Source organism: Leptonychotes weddellii, chromosome 7, assembly GCF_054177405.1.
Source record: "Leptonychotes weddellii isolate Sample4059 chromosome 7, ASM5417740v2, whole genome shotgun sequence".
NCBI lineage: Eukaryota > Metazoa > Chordata > Mammalia > Carnivora > Phocidae > Leptonychotes > Leptonychotes weddellii.
In genome coordinates, this window is record NC_138375.1 from 68017551 (window position 1) to 68031990 (window position 14440).

At 36.6% G+C, this 14440-nt stretch overlaps 1 long non-coding RNA gene and 1 pseudogene across 2 annotated transcripts in view; both read right to left on the reverse strand.

Moving 5' to 3' along the window:
* The window catches only part of LOC145722502 (large ribosomal subunit protein uL1 pseudogene), an 8330-nt pseudogene extending 5011 nt beyond the window's left edge, over positions 1-3319 (reverse strand).
* The window catches only part of LOC115944620 (uncharacterized), a 1151228-nt gene that overhangs the window by 1093885 nt on the left and 42903 nt on the right, over positions 1-14440 (reverse strand). The gene's annotated exons all lie outside the window — the stretch shown is intronic.

Here is a 14440-nt window from a genome sequence, read left to right on the forward strand (position 1 = left end):
TTTAATCAATCATGTGTTGTGACTCAGAACCATGAAAGATCCAGGGTAATCTCTTCGAATCCAGGTTTTCAAGGACAACCTGATGGAATGGGTCATTTCTACTTTCCAGTCATCAAGATTTAAATGTCAATTTGCTTTGGAACCCAAGTCACAGAGAGAACTCCAGAAGAACAGCTCAACTATTCAGCAGTCATCCAGACAGAAGCATAAAGGATCCAAAGATGTCACCAAAGCATTAGGAAGCTGCCCCTGGTTAAATGACACATTCATTAAGTTTGTGCAGCATTTTATTCAGTTCTAGCAATATCTGGCTTAATCACTTCACCTGATAAATCATCTGTTTAGCTTCAACTTTTGCTAAGCACATAAAAATGTTAAATTCTATAAAAAACCATACATCTTACTTTCATTTAAATGAGGTTTATACAGATAAAAAGATTATTTAATTGTTATGGTCTCAATAAGGCCTTAATATTTTTCAACTTTTAATCAAGTACTATCTATTATACACAGATTATGCAATATCCTAAAGGTTCATATATTAACCTGTATTTTTAAAATACCCTTCCATTAGAATAAACAGGATAATAATCATAAAACTTTTAAACTGGACGGAGTTTTAGAGACATCAAGTCCAAACACCTTCATTTCTAAATGAGGAATCAAGCTCATGAAATCTTGCTCAGGGTAAGGGTTACATAAATACCAATAAAAACAAGATGAAAATCTCCAGGATTTCAATACAGTTTTCTTTCTACTACTAATCTATAATCTTTTTAAGTAGTCTCTGAAAAAAGTACTGGGATATCATCATCAAAATCAAGTATCTCAAATGTATTGACTCCCTTATATGTATCCCGTATATGGCCCTAGGCATTGTTCTTAGTCTTGACATAAATTATTTTATTCAACCTTCACAGCAACTCTAAGAGACAGGTACTATTATTAGCCCATTTTGCAGGTGGATAAACTAAGCCTTAAAGAGACTGAGTAACTTTTCCAAGGCCACTCAGGTAGCAAGTGGTAAAGCTGGAATGGCACCTGAGGCTCTAGACAGTCTGCTTATTTCCTGACGCAGGCTAAACTGTTCTCAAGATTTAATTCAAAAAGCAGTGACTGAAAGGCTACTATCAGTAAGACAGTGTCTTGGGAGCTGAATAAGATATATAAGATACAGAGCTTAAAAACCTATCAAAAAAGACTGATGCATCCACCACTAACTGCGACACAGAACAGAGAGTGTTTAGGGAAAAAAGAAAAGCAAAGTGCACTGAAGAAAAAGCAATTTCAGGGCTGAGGGTGGACATGAAAACGGCCAATACTACCTTATAACCTATTGAGATCTGCATTGAACCAATCTGTTACCAGTAGAGCCCAACGGATATACATGTATTTTTTTTATTTTTATTTTTTAAAGATTTTATTTATTTATTTGACAGAGAGAGACACAGCGAGACAGGGAACACAAGCAGGGGGGAGTGGGAGAGGGAGAAGCAGGCTTCCAGCGGCGCAGGGAGCCCAATATGGGGCTCGATCCCAGCACCCTGGGATCATGACCTGAGCCGAAGGCAGACACTTAATGACTGAGCCACCCAGGCACCCCACATGTATTTCTTTTTAATATTCTTAAATGCTTATCATTCAACTCAACTTTTTTTCTATACCATACTCAACTCAGCCACTTCTAGATTTAGTTAGCACTCAAGGCATTTTTTTAATGCCCATGGTGCAGAGGGTAAAGAGCATGCAGTAAATAAATCAGCTGTGCAAAAGCTCTCTTAATACATCAAAGAATCTTTACAGAAAGTTATTGGAGGCCTCAAAGCCTCCATAAAATAATCCACTTACATCACTGTCCTCTTAAGCGGCAACCTCTAAATTTATGAGTTAGTTTCTTGCTGAAAAGTCATATAACTTGTGAGTGTTAATTTCTTAGATGACCCTGGTTTGGTAAGAAAAGTACAACTGAGAGTCAGAGTAAGAAGACTAACTCCTGCCAAATACATCCCATTCTGGATTCCTAGGTACCAGCCCAGACCATTCAAGAATCACTGCCCCCTCAATGGAATATTTTGACACATAATTATGTTATGATTTATTGAAGATGAGGGAATATATCTGTGATTTTTGTTTAAGGCCCAAATTTTAGCTATACTTTTCTTTAACTAAATATTACCAAATATGTTTTATTTTTAAATATCCAACCTGTATAATAAACTGCATATGTTTTTTTTTTTTTTTTTTTAAAGGTTTTATTTATTTGACAGAAACACAGCCAGAGAGGGAACACAAGCAGGGGGAGTGGGAGAGGGAGAAGAAGGCTCCCCGCGGAGCAGGGGGCCCGATGCGGGGCTCGATCCCAGGACCCCGGGACCAGGACCTGAGCCGAAGGCAGACGCTTAACGACTGAGCCACCCAGGCGCCCCTAAACTGCATATGTTTTTAAAAGTCAACAGAAAAGCCAGTATTTTCCCCATTTATTTACCAAAAACATTACTATTGCAAGCTAACTTGTACAAATGAGAAGTATGAGTATCTGGGGGTGAAAATAGTATTAAGTCACCTTTTCATTGCAGGGATGGTCTATCTAAGCCTCCACTTGAACTATTTGATTGCTTTTCCTAGTTTTTGACATGGGAAGTTTTTTTTATCTCTTCCCAGTAAATAGAGTTCTGACCACTAAGAAGGTGGAGACACACAAGACAACTTTTGCATGTACTGGTTGGCCAAGTATCTCCAGAATCTCTCATTAAGAGGACCTGAACCATCTCTCTCCATCAATGTTGGCCAAACTGCCTTCATTTGCATGCTGCTGTCATGACTTATATATTATCCTTATAACACCTAGACTCTTATACTCTTAATATTTTAGTTTAAATGGAATCATTATTTTTACTTAAATGAATTTACATTAAAAAACTGTCTACTTCTACTGTAAACAAAAAATCAGTATGTGTCAGTAAAAAATACCAAAAACCTCTAGCTAGACGCAGTGGTTTGCCAAGACCTGCTTTCCAATTATTAAACATGGAGATCAGCAAATGTTAGTGAGCTATTAAGGACACACTAGTCCCACACTGGGTTTTTTTTTTTTTTCCCCTTATTCTAATTAGGAAAAAAAATTGCGAAGAAAGTGACTTTCTTTCCATGTGGCTCAGTGTTTTTTAATGTTGTGCCCATGTACCTTCTAAAATCATCTCAAGTACCTCCAGGCAGCCAAGCAGCATTCTGAGAAACACTGTTGTAAATTATCCAGAATTTCATAAGCCCATACCTTGCCACTTCTAATTGGTCCAGAATTCAGTATCACTTTTGTCATCTACAATCTTATCTGAGTTCTCCCTCCCCTCTCCCCAACCACACTAATCTCCATTGTGTTTTTCTCAGAGCAAGGCTAGGAAACTGCTTCCCACCTGACTCCACCACAGGCTAGCAGCTACCGGTACCTAGCAACTTTCTGGCTCAGTCCCCACAACAAAAAGATAATGGTGGGTCGCATATCTACTTATACCTCCTGCAGATTTACTTTTTCACTTCAGTGTCCTACTTTCAAAGGTTTAGTCGTTTCTCACAAGTAATAAGATACCTGAAACGCCTGTCTTCCTTGAATTTCTGCTGTCTCGAGCTTTAATATCATTCCTTCATTCTCCACATTAGTAACTCCACATTCCACTGGGAAACAAGGTTTATTTTTTAACTCTTGAATACATACATTATTCATTCTACTTTCCACAAATTCTAATTTTGGATATGATACTTTTCTTATCCACGATATTCTTAAACTATAAATTTACAACATGGTATACTTTCTACTAGAAAACAGTCAAGCAATGCAAGTACAATATATACTTTCTTTTTGAAATTACAGGAAGCACAGTATGACCTTAGAAAGGAATGTTAGCAGTCAAATGAAGATGTTCTGTACTATCTTTACTGTAACCCCCTTTCCAATTATCCTAGTATTTAAAAAATCAAATTTAGCATTGTTGAAGACTAGAAAGACTCAGCATTGCTATAAACTAAGAGTCAGTGGTCAGGGTTAGTTGTAGTACATGCACCTGTCATTTTTCACACAAACTTCTACCAGGTTATTTCTTAAACATTACATGTGATCAAATGGCTTTTTTCCCCATTTTATGGGCTTTTAAAGGCTCACCATGATTTAACTTACAGCTATTATTTCTAATATAGTTGGGCAGTGACCTGATGACCCACCAGATCATCCAGAATACAAAACAAAGGACACATACTGGTCAACTGCTGGCTGGCAAGTCTGTGAGTGACCAGGTCAAAAGCCCTCAGCAAGTGTACAGGAAAAGATTAATGGGAAGAGAAAGAAATCTTCAGCTAATGCCACAGTAAAACTAGCTGTTCTATGGAGATATTAAACACAAAATCCAGCCACATTGGCACAGAACTCTATGCCAGGGTGTTGACCATTTTCAGACAACTTAAATATTCTTTCTCTATTTAACAAATGGTAACTGCACTTCACGGAGCCAATGATTTGAACTGAAAACAAAATACACATTGTACTGAGACGACCCATATATTAGTAATTCATTAAAACAGTCTCAAACTGAGACTTTTTTACATAGGGGGAAAACTGTAAGGAAGAGGGAATCAGATGATAGATATGGTATTCCTGTGGGGAACTACTGCAGCAGCTCATCATGTTTACCCAGGCATCTCTTTAAGGTCTTATTTGTGAAAGGTTGTGATAAAACTTTAAATTCATTTGGCTTTTGAGATTATCACTCTATTTAACCTTGAAAGCTTTTTGCATTTTCTCATGCCTTTGTTTGCTTTCAGGAATTTACCTTCATTTTAACTTTAATCCGTTTTATATCTCCTGCCTCATCTTCGATCCACAAGGTTCAACCTTTTTTTTTTTTTTAATCTGCAGTGTCTACAGTATAGGTGGGGGTAGGAAGGCTTCTGTCCCCTTTTTATAAAGACATATAATATGGTCATCTTAAAAGTTATACATACATACATATGTGTGGATGTATATGTGTAATTAACCAATGATCATTTTATGTTAGATTGAAAAACTGGTATCCGAGTAATACTTGTTCTATATTAAGTAGCAGTATCACCTCAGATTTATCGATTCTGACAGTTATTCTATCCTTAAGGTGACAGTATTTTGTCTCAAGAAACCCAAACATTTCAACAGTACTTCTTACAAAAGTAGAAGCAAATACTTACCAACTTTTCCATAAGAACCACTGTATAGAATTGTAGTAGTTTAGACCAGCTTTGCACAGCCAGGGACATTTTTTGCATTAGGTATTGCAACACAAAACCTAGGAACTATGAGCTTTCCAAGGGCCCCCTCCCCCAAATTTGTTTATCATCAGCTCCAAAAACAAAAATAAATCAATGTACAAATAATGTCCACAGAAATGTATGTCAACTGCTGCTCGGATCATATGCAAATACAAAAAAATTAAATCTCAAGAGCAAAAGAAATAATTTATTCTTTTAAAATAAAATTATCTAAAAATTTTACATAAAAAAAAATCAATCTAATGTGATGCATTCAAATAGGTGCATGAGAATTAGAATGTGATACAGTAAGGAGTGGGATCTGCCAAAGTAAGCATGCCTAGGACATATGCTGTGATCACTATAGATCGTCGTTTACACGTCAGCATGGTAGTAATTAAAGGTGGTTGAAACACTGAGGATTTTGTAAAGCAATGAAAAGATCTGTATTAGAACTATTTATATTCTGGGAATTACTTTTTCACAGACATTAAATCAGGTAAATTGGGATTTCCCTGAAATCTTACCCACTGAAGAGAAAACATAGGGGACTTGGGTCTTCTTATAATTGGTCTTATTTTTATCTCTTTTCTGAAAACAATATGAGTAGAACAGCTGTACTCCAAGATAATTAAATATAGCCAATATTGTCCCAAAGTTATTATGGGTATCAATATATCTATGGTAGTTTTTTCTTCTTTTGCCAAGAATTCAAATATGCCAGAGATATACCATAACATAGACACTCAGGAAATGTTCCCATACAGTAGTAATTGTTTCATATTTATTTTCTTTAACCACTCAGAATATCTAACAGTGACCCCCATACATACATTCCTTACTTGAGAAAAATCAGAGCAGAGAATTCTCAGTAGAATGTCAGGGGCTTTTAAGGATCAGACTTATAAACTACCTTATATCAAACCACCACATCCTATTACAGTTCCACACTTGTTGAGGGCCCAATATAAACTTGAACTTGAAATCAAGCACCCCAGTGTTATAAGTTAGCCTATTTTTTCACAATAATAATTCCATGGAGAGAAACTGCTCTTACTTTCTAACAGGTTTGAGACTCTGAAATGTGACTGCTTCTCTTCAGTAATTTTCCATCAAATGTGCAAGATACATCTCAGCAGTGAAACACCGTTTCTCATTTACCTCTTCAAAAAGACTGAAAATATATAAGGGGACATTCTTTATATAAGGGGACATTCATTTCACTTAAATAAAACCAGGGTGGATCTATGTGGCTTGGTTTCTTTTTCCAAATATTTCTTCATAAAAAAGCATTGATTTCTTAGCTTCTATGACTTGATGGGAAAATTTCTTTTCAACGTGTTATCTGTATCTCAAAATGATATGCTGACTTACAGTTGTTATGACACACTGTTTGAGTTATACTAAACCAGTCACGTTTAGTAGCTAGCTTTCTTGGTGACCACTAACCTAGTCACTGAGAATACAAGTTGTAACTCAAAGCCATGAACTAAGTATATGGATTAGCAAGTCTATACATATGAGGCCTGCAGGGGACTGATCATTTTTAAAGTAAAACATTTCCAGTAGTAGAAACAGAAATGAATAATTTTGAAAATTTAAATCACAGTGATGAATTGTGTCACAAAGTTTCAAAACTGCAGCTACTTCAAAAGCAGTATTGGAATGAAGTTCATTCTGAACTATAAGTCCTTGTACAGGAATATGTCAAATAACCAGTGGTTCTGTTTTCCCCAAATGCTATATTCTTGCCCCAGTACAATAGTAGATTAGATGATAAATAATAACAAAGCCATCTAAACCTTTAATGCTTCCACATAATAAGCTTTAGTTAACTTTAAATGATACTGGGTGTTATACGCAAACAATGAATCATGGAACACTACATCAAAAACTAATGATGTAATGTATGGTGATTAACATAACATAATAATAAAAAAATTGTATAAAAAAAACTTTAAATGATACTAGTGGCCTGAAATCTTCCAAAATTTCCTGAAACGGAGTAAAAAAAAAAAAAATAAGGTTTATCAAAGTTTACAAATGTAAAAGAAAATGTATGTTTTATCATATCCAGGATAAATTTCACTACTTAGAACCAGGTAAAAAGATGCCTCACCTAGGGCGCCTGGGTGGCTCAGTTGGTTGAGCGACTGCCTTCAGCTCAGGTCATGATCCTGGAGTCCCTGGATCGAGTCCCGCATCGGGCTCCCTGCTCAGTGGGGAGCCTGCTTCTCCCTCTGACCCTCCCCCCTCTCATGTGCTCTCTCTCTCATTCTCTCTGTCTCAAATGAATAAATAAAATCTTTAAAAAAAAAAAAAAAGATGCCTCACCTGAACAAATGATAGATCATAATTCTTCTGTTTATTTATAAAGAAATGTCAATACTTTCAAGCTGTAAGGGTAAGAGTAATGTGGCAGGTTTGTGCTTAGGAGCCATGAGAGCCCAGCTCTCCTACTTGCATAAGTTAAATTCCCTGTACCTCAGATTCCTGTCCATAAAATGGAGCAAGTTTAAAGAAGACAACAGTTACAAAGAATTTTGAACAGTGCATCCTGAAATATTGTTGGTGCTCACAAACATTCATTTACTCCACATCCCACAATAATTATACAAGATTAATAAAACACTGCCAATAACTATTTGGTAATTCTGCTTTAATAACATAAAACACAATTTTATATAATATAAAATCATTTTGCTTTTTGGGTGTAAATCTTATGTGATTAAATAAGAAAATTGCTTATTGTCTAAGTAGGTTAAACTAATTTTCTCCCCTGGTAACTTTTTTCTTTTTAACAATTTTATTTATTTACTTAACAGAGAGAGAGAGAGACAGTGAGAGAGGGAACACATGCAGGGGGAAGTGGGACAGGGAGAAGTAGGCTTCCCGCTGAGCAGGGAGCCTGATGAGGGGCTCGACCCCAGGACCCTGGGATCACGACCCGAGCTAAAGGCAGAAGCTTAACGACTGAGCCACCCAGACGCCCTCCCCTGGTAACTTATTTATACTTTTCATCTGGTTAGAAGAAACAACAAAGAAAACAAATAAAGAAAAGTTTTCATTTTTATCAAAATTTCCAAATTCAGCTGTATTCCAACCCTAGTTGAACTACTAGGGCTTACACGGACATCTCTACCAAGTCAACATTAAGAAATGCCCAACAAGCTTCTTCACACCTATAGCCTTGTTCCTTCCATCCAGCCATTGATGTGCTAGTTTGGTTCCCTGTGCTGAACATTCAGAGCCCCAGATCATCCTATGCCACTGTCTCTGTCACTCAGTTCTTAAATGTCCTGTCATCATCAGAGAGGCTTTCCCCGATCAGTTCACCGAATTTACCACTTGACTCTGACTCACATTACTTTTTATCCCACCAATTTGTTGTTTTCTTTTAGCAATAATCATTATCTTGTTCAGATACTTGCTCACTTGTTTAATAAACTTGTTTAGCTTAGAATCCTGGCCTGTGTACCACTGTACTGCTAACATATAAAATACTACCTGGTCTATAAAAAACACTCACTAATTATTAACTGAGAGGATGAATCTTTATCCCATTACATATAGTGGAAAGGCTAAGCACTTTCAAAAGCATAATGTCTATTGAACATTCTTTATCAAGGTATGTTTCCACCGTTATTTACAAACTGTATTTGCCTTAAAAGAACACAAGTCTAATGTAGTACTGTCTTCAGCCCAATCCACCTCAGGCCATCAGCAAAAGAAAACGAAGCCACTTATCCAGAAAGATAACAACAAAAACGGGTTCCTGTTAGGATCAAGAACACTTGTAGCCTCATAAAGTGAAAGCCTGAAAGAACAATGCCAGACAGTAAATCTATGTTTTAGCAAAGCTGACAGAGATTTCTTCACTAGGAAAAAAACTCTGCATGACAAGGTTTTATTAGATTGTAGTAGTGCCATGTAGTGCCTAGTGATCAGTTGTGATACATAGCTGTATGGTGTATGCCCTTCCTGAATTAATTACTAAAAGAAAAAATAGGAGAAATTTTTGACAGCGAAGCACAGTTTACACTTCAGGAATTTCTTTCTCTGCATAGAAAAAATAACTTTTTATTTATTATCCAATTAACCGTAACATCCTCCAATATTTTTGTAGCTATTTCCAAGTTGTCCACCAGTCACAGCCCTTTTATATGTACCTAAAATACTGTTTGTGAACATTTCCTGGGAGCACACAGAAACCTCGGCAAGGCGCACATGATTCTGTCATCTGGAATTAATCCCCAATCTTCTCCCATTCTCTATCATCTTGTTTTTCCAGTTTTCTAACCCCCCAACTGGTTACTTAAACTTGCCTTCATTTGCAATCTGCACTTTTCTTGGATGCCATTTTATTTTCCCCTATTTAGTATGTCTGGTTCTCTCCCACAAAAGGTAGATTCTCCTGGATTCTAACACATTAGAAGAGAGAGAGAAGTCATACTTCTTCCATAAGCATCAAAAGAATATTGTAAATCATACAGTGGCCTTTGGGTATCAAGTATGTTATACTGCTTTCTTATTTCTTTGGCCATCATAGCCTCTTTAGGATAACTGTAATAATTCTCAGTTAATCTGAGGATTTCCTTTTGTGATAATACTCTGCTTTGTTTTATCTCACCTCCCACGTTGCCAGCTCTTTGAGGACAAGGAGCATGTTTAACTCAGCTTGGAAGTCTCTGTAATACTTAACATATAATACTTGGAAGAGTTGTCATATTAACTAAGTTGAGTTAAATTCTGGACAAATGGAAGTTTTTTGTAAAATTTTAATGTCAGGTTTTAATTTCTAGGATTCCTATTCTATGGATATGTTTTGTTTTGATTAGCCTTATAATTCATTTAATAATTGTTGCCTCAGTTGGAAAAACAAATCTTGAACATAGAGGCAAAAGAGCACATAAAATGTTTCATACAAGTTGATCCTGGTGGTACATGTTAGAATCAGGAAGATTAGGTTCCTGGGGGCCTAATCCCAGACCTTCTTCCCGAATTAGAATCTTGGACATAAATCCCTGATAAAGAAGGATTGATAGAAGAATACTGCACTGACAGGCAATTATAAATAAAGGAGTTCGGGAAATAAAGATACCTTCTAGACACACTGTGAAATCAAATGAGCTTCATTTTGAGAAAGGGCATTATAGACTAGAGTGCTATCAAATGCTGTAAGATGTTAATGACCATTCTCATCAGCATCATCACTTTCAGTAGGGATTTTCTGGTAACTGCTTGGAGAGAAAGTTACTTTGAACTAAGCTTTCAGGGATGCACTATATCTGAGACAGACCATATTTTTTAAACATCCCATGAATCTCCACTTCATTCTGCTCTATTTTTAATTGTTAATGAATTTTTTTCAACTCAATCCAACTTTTAAAAATCACCACTGTTGACCTGCTTTATTAAATCCTCCTCTTTAAGTCTCACTTCAATTTTAAATCCATTCAATTGCTTCAAACTTGGTGAATTATTCTTACTAAGTTTTTAAAATTCATTAAATGTGACATATTTATCTATTAGACTATCCAAATTGTAGACTAAATGTGGTGTTGGCATGATTCAAGCCCTCAGAGTACATTAAACAGTATCTCTCCCAACCTGATCTGGAAACATGAAAATGTTTATTTTATTAAAAATGCTTTGATAACTGGTTGTTTTGTTACAATATAAAACTTCACCAGATTCTCTTTGGCCTTATGCCATAATTCTTAAATTAATACCTGTAGGTTCCATAACATGGTTCAAAAACAATGGTAAATTATTACACTACAGACAGTGATTTCTGAATTAATTTCTAAGCACCAGCAGCAAGTCTGCTATTACAAGCCACATTTAGATCATAAATTATTCTGTAGGTCGTGTTGTCTATGCCAAATAAATATGAAGTTACTACAGGTGTGAAGATGGCAATTTGGTAAAATAATATTTAGAATACAAAGGATTCTCTTGGTTAGAACCCTCTTGTAGCTGAAAATAATGATGAAAAACTAGCCAGAGAGTCTCTGAAACACATTTGTTGAAAACCTGCTTCATCTTCAGCAGACACCTGAGAAGAAACTAGTTAACAGCTTGACAGATTCAACAGGGACAAGCATCTTTCCTTGGCACTATTTTAAATTGCTACATAGGAGGGTGAATCGGTGAAACAGGGGGAAAGGCATAATTGCTTGTTAGAAAAAAAGAGGGGGGCAATAAAGAATGCTAAAAGAAAATGTTACACTTTCCAAAATATATATTAAAAATAAACTTTAATTGAATTCATGTACTTAAGGAAATAACTTTATCTTGATAAAAAAATGACTGCTAAGAAATAAAGATATGTGACTATAAATCAAAATAAAGTATGATTTTTTAAAGATTTATTTATTTATTTTAGAGAGAGAGACAGCAAGGAAGTGGGGGATAGAGGGACAGAGGGAAAGAGAGAGAGAGAGAATCTCCAGCAGACTCCCCACTGAGCGGGGAGCCCAAGGACACGGGGCTCTATCTCATGACCCTGAGATCATGACTTGAGCCAAAATCAAGAGTCATATGCTTACCTGACTGAGTCACCCAGGCACTCCTAAAGCATGATTTTTAAAAATAATATTGAGCCTCAGAAGTCTGTTCAAGAATTCATTTAATCCATAACAACTAAGATATTGCAAGAGTTTTAATAGGGTCATAGGAAACAGGAAAATATTTTCTGATTGTCAGCTTGATGTAAAACAGCCATACCTAGAATAGATATGGTAACAGCAATCCCATGGTACAGGGGTTGGCAAACACTTTGTAAAGGGGCAGACAGTAAATATTTTAGCCTTTGCAGGTCATAGGTTTCTGTCACAATTACTCTACTCTGCCACTGTAGTTCAAAAACAGCCATAGACAATATGTAAACAACTGGGCATGGTTGTGCTCCAATAAAATATATTTACATAAATAGGCAGCCTATTAGAACGGCCAATATCCAAAATACTGTCAGCACCAAATGCTGATTATGATGTAGAGCAACAGGAACTCTCATTCATTGCTGGTGGAAATGCAAAATGGGACAGCCAGTTTGGAAGACAGTTTGGCAGGTTCTTATAAAACTAACCAAACTCTTACCACACAAATCCAGCAATCATGGTCCTTGGTATTTACTCAAAGGAGCTGAAAACTTATGTCTATACAAAAACCTGCATACGGATGCATATAGCAGCTTTCCTCATAACTGCCAAAACATGAAAGCAATAGGATGTCCCTCAGCAGTGAATGGATAAACTATGGTACATCTAGACAATGGAATATTATTCAGGGCTAAAAAGAAATGAACAGTCAAGCCATGAAAAGGCATGGAGAAACTTAAATGCATATTACAAAGTGAAAGAAGCCAATCTGAAAAGACCACATACCATATGATTCCAGCTACATAACATTCTGAAAAAGGCAAAACTATAGGGACAGTAACAAAACCAGTGGTTGCCAAGGGTAGGGAAATGGAGGGATGAATAGGCCAAGCACAAAGGATTTTTAGGGCACTGAAAATAATCTGTATGATGCTTCAATAGTAAATGTATATCATCATGCATTTGACAAAACCCATAGAATTTAAGACCAAGAGTGATCCTTAATGTAAACTATGGACTCTGGGTGGTAAGGATGTGTCAATATAGGTTAATCAATTATAACAAATGTACCACTCCGGTGGGGGATGTTGATAATGGAGATACTATGCATGTGTCGGAGGCAGAGGGCATATAAGAAATCTCTACCTTATGTTCAATATTTCCACAAACCTAAAACTGCTGTAAAAAATAAAGTCTATGAAAACACAAACAAAAAATAGGCAGCCAACTGGACGTGGCCCACAGGCTATATATAGTTTGATGACCTGCTTTTAGAGTATGTTAATCCTGCCTCAGGAATCAAAAAAGTTCTTGTGGCTTCTGAGATCCACAAACCTCTTCTTCCCAGTCTGGGGAATCTCACCTTAATTATAGGAAAATCTTCCTCTGTCCTGTTATTTTTCTCTTAGAGATATGCCATTTCTCCTCTATTTCCACGACACCAGTTTTAGTCTCCTCAGGTGACTTCAGCTTTGGAAATTCTCATTAGAAAGGAAAATACCCTAGCCATTTCTGTTTTGCATAATACGATTGTGATCTAGTCACTGCAGCTCTCTGTTCTCGTGTCAACATTGGGAATAAAAATGATACCCATTTTATAAGGTGCTATGAGAATTAAAGTAGTTCCCATTTAGAAAGTAGTAAAGTACTTAACATTCAGAAGATATTCAGCCATCAGAAAAGATGAATACCTACAGTTTACATCATCATGGATGGAACTGGAGGGGACTATGCTAAGTGAAATAAGTCAAGCAGAGAAAGACAATTATCATATAGTTTCACTCATATGTGGAACATAAGGAATAGCACGGAGGACCACAGGGGAAGGGAGGGAATACTGAAGGGGAAGAAATCAGAGAGGGAGACAAACCACGGGAGACTCTGGACTCCAGGAAACAAACTGAGGGTTACAGAAGGGAGGGGGGTGGGGGGATGGGATAGTTGGGTGATGGTTATTAAGGAGGGCATGTATTGTGATGAGCACTGGGTGTTATACGCAACTAATCAATCATTGAACACCACGTCAAAAACTAATGATGTACTATATGTTGGCTAACTGAATATAATAAAAAAAAATCTTTAAGATCTTCAATAAATTTTAGTTACCATTTTTACATTTATGCTGTTCCATACACCTCTGAACAAAGGAAGCACTTAATCTTTTACTTGCATAAAAGAAAAAGGAGATAATACAGGGGAGAAATATGTTTTAAAAACCTCAAAAGATTATCCTGCTATAGAGAGTTGACACAACAAAGCACTGATTAGAATGGTGGCTAGAATGTTATTTAAGATATTTGAGTGACTGTAACAATAAGATCAAAGACACACAATCTCTGGGGCACCTGGGTGTCAGTTAAGCATCCAACTCTTGATTTTGGCTCAGGTCATGATCTCAGGGTTGTGAGATCGAGCCCCACATCAGGCTCTGCACTAACAGGGCATCTACTCTCTGTCTCTCTCTGTCTCTTAATCCCCTTCTCCCTCTGCCCCTTCCCTCTCTTTCTCCCTCCCTCTCTAAAACAACAACAACATACACAATCTCTAGGCAATTCATCAATATTCTC